This window comes from Bison bison, unplaced genomic scaffold, assembly GCF_000754665.1.
Source record: "Bison bison bison isolate TAMUID 2011002044 unplaced genomic scaffold, Bison_UMD1.0 scf7180017863439, whole genome shotgun sequence".
NCBI classification, from domain to species: domain Eukaryota; kingdom Metazoa; phylum Chordata; class Mammalia; order Artiodactyla; family Bovidae; genus Bison; species Bison bison.
The window spans coordinates 9,604-13,112 of record NW_011494011.1 but is presented as its reverse complement, the minus strand read 5'-3'; the positions used below and the strand labels follow the sequence as shown (position 1 = coordinate 13,112).

General features: G+C 36.8%; 1 pseudogene; it reads left to right on the top strand.

Moving 5' to 3' along the window:
- The first annotated feature begins 574 nt into the window (after nt 1–574).
- LOC104983835 lies at nt 575–1,511 on the top strand (annotated as a pseudogene).
- Nucleotides 1,512–3,509: the final 1,998 nt, after the last annotated feature.

Genomic DNA, 3,509 nt, shown 5'->3' with positions numbered 1-3,509 from the left:
GTTAAAGAGATTGTCTTTAATCCACTGTATATTCTTGCCTCCTTTGTCAAAGATAAGGTGTCCATATGTGCGTGGATTTATCTCTGGGCTTTCTATTTTGTTCCATTGATCTATATTTCTGTCTTTGTGCCAGTACCATACTGTCTTGATGACTGTGTCTTTGTAGTAGAGCCTGAAGTCAGGCAGGTTGATTCCTCCAGTTCTACTCTTCTTTCTCAAGATAGCTTTGGCTCTTTGAGGTTTTTTGTATTTCCATACAAACTGTGAAATTATTTGTTCTAGCTCTGTGAAGAATACTGTTGGTAGCTTGATAGGGATTGCATTGAATCTATAAATTGCTTTGGGTAGTGTACTCGTTTTCACTATGTTGATTCTTCCAATCCATGAACATGGTATATTTCTCCATCTATTAGTGTCCTCTTTGATTTCTTTTACCAGTATTTTATAGTTTTCTATATATAGGTCTTTAGTTTCTTTAGGTAGATATATTCCTAAGTATTTTATTCTTTCCATTGCAATGGTGAATGGAATCCTTTTTAGGAAATTCAGTCCCTAGGAGTGTGTCACTTCCTAAATGGATGTCTCAGTGCCTCCCAAAAATATGACTGAATTTGTTCTCTTAAGGCTCACACAGAATACATGCCTGCAGAGGATACTCTTCATTGTCTTTTTGTTCATTTTCCTGTTCACTGTGATGTCCAGTCTGCTCATTGCCATCACCATCTCACTCAGCTCCACACTTTCAAAAACTCACATGTACTTCTTTCTCACTCACTTGTCCTTCATATATGCCACCTTGACCTCTGTCACCACCCCTAAAATTACCATTGACCTTCTGTACCAGAGGAGATCCATCTCCTGGAGTGGCTGCCTGACTCAGCTTTTTTTAGAACACTTCCTGGGAGCATCAGACGTCATCGTCCTCATTGTCATGGCCTATGACCTCTACATGGCCATCTGCAAGCCTCTGCACTACACGACCATCATGTGACAGGGGCTCTGCCAGCTCCTGGTGGTGGTGGCCTGGGTCAGGGGAATCTTGCATGCCACCGTGCAGATTCTTTTCATGTTCATGTCTGAACTGACCTTCTGTGGTCCCAATGTCATTGACCTCTTAGTATGTAATTTCTTCCCACTGATGAAACTTGCCTACAGTGACACCTATAGACTTGGAATGGTGGTGGCAGCTAACACAGGGGGCATGTGCTTGCTTATTTTTTTCCCATACTATTTGTCTTTTACATAGTCATCCTGAGCTCCCTGAAATCTCATAGCTCTGAAGGATGGCACAGAGCCCTCTCTACACGTGGCTCCCACTTTGCAGTAGTGGTATATTTTTTGGTCCTTGTATATTCACCTACATGCGTCCTGTGGTCACTTACCCTGTGGATAAGTGGATGGCTGTGCTCTTTGCAATCCTTACTCCCTTGTTAAATTCTATCATTTACACAGTGAGAAACACAGAGGTGAAAAATGCTGTGAGGAGTTTGTTGAAGAGGAAAGTAACTTAGGCTGTTCACAATGCCATGAAAGTGATGATTTATATACAAAGGGAGGATTATATCTGTTGTAAAATGTTAAATTTAAGAAACTTTTCAGATCATTGAGTAGAAAAGAAGGGACAGAAACCAACATTTTGTTGCAGCCTGGAGGAACAGAGACTAGAACCTGTCCCATGACTCAAGGGTATGGCAAACTGTAGGCATTTTTTAGGCACTTTGATGACTTTAATGTACTTTACCATGGCTTCAGTGTTCATGTTTAAACTGCAGAGTAAGCAATGGAAAGAATATCTGTAAACCACATTTTGATTATTAGAGTAAGTTTTTCTCTAGAATCATTGCTTTGTTACCAAATTCTTCATATATGTTACTTGGATGAAATTGGATTTTCCATAGGATCTTGACTTCAGAACTTCTTCTATATTTGGTTAGCCAGTGTCAAAGCAAGCACAGAGATAGAAATTCTTAGACAGATACACGGTGGAAGGACAGTTGAGTGAAGGAGTAACAGCCATTTTCTTTTTTTTTTTTTTTTACTGTGAATGTACCAAAAGCAAAACCAGAGACACCCACAAAAGGAGAACAGAATAATTCACAATCTATTTCTAATTCTCTCCTTAAAAAATAAAGGACACATTTTGAAATTAGTCTTAATTTGCTTGATTTTCTTAACTATTTCCATGGATCACATTTTTAGTATAAATAATATAAATATGTATAGATATAAACATTTTCCATTTGAAAATTTAATGAACCATTTGAAACAAGGTTAGGTATCTTTTGCAAATTTCAAAAAGCTTAGATTCCAAATTTCAAAGCATAGGTTCCAAAGCTTTTGATCTGTATGTCTGCCACATACATGTACATCAAATTAACACTTTATTATCTATCAGGCATTTTCACATCAGTTCAGTTTTCTAAATATTAAACTGATAGTTCCATTATTATTATCCCAGTTTTTTTCAGAGAAACAAATAGAAACCAAGAGAGTTTTACTAATTTGCTTGACTCAATTTATATATGTTTCCCCTACAAAATGTGTCAGGAACTATTACACTGGAAATCAGCTTCCTTTCAAAAGTTTAACCTAAAAACTTGCAATCCAGGTCCTTAAAACTCAGTTTTACTTCCTTTCAGATGAAATACAGTTGTCCATAATATACTGAACCCTATAGATAGAAATCTATCTGCAGTCTTAATGATTCAATTTTTCCTTGGAGCCAGTGTTGTCAAACATGTTGTGTCCTTCCTTCACATGTGGCAATATATTTCAGCAGCACAAGTATATTTCTTTTTTTCAAGTTCAAATTATGCCACTTCACTTTACAAAGACCAGCATCAGTACAGTAATGCCACCTATAAATGAAGAGAATATGAGAAAGACCACACACGTGTATAATGTATGAGCACATATTCTGTATATGTGTATATCCCTTTGCTGTGCACTCAAAATTAATACAACATTGTGAATTAACTGTACTTCAATGAAAGAAAAATGGAAAAATATCTTAAAAAACTCCCTAACATTAATGTGAATATAGACTGTCGTTGTCTTTTAAAATGAAAAATCCCTTTCTATTTATTTTCATTTGTGGAAATAAGTCCTAATATAGGTCATCATAAAAGCCAAATGGCTAAGGTGAACCTTCAGAAAGTGGGGGATAACTGCAATGCTCCTCTGTGCAGGTGAACAATACCTCCATGCTCAGATATTACTGAATGTTCAAATTATGAATGAAATAGCTCCAGTGATCATTGAATTTGAGAAAGTGACAGTTGTGTAAAGTAACACACATTGAACTGGTGTAGCAATGTGTATTTCTCCTAAAAATCAGTGGGGCAGAATATTTGGATCTGTTGTGTAAGGAAGCTTTGGTTTAATCTGGAATCTTCATTTGATGAAAATATTAGGCATTAAGTGAAGGGAGTGAGCTCATTACTGTTGCAGACAAACTATGAGGTACATTTCCACAGGTTCTTTACAGACTTTAACTCTCTTACTGGAGG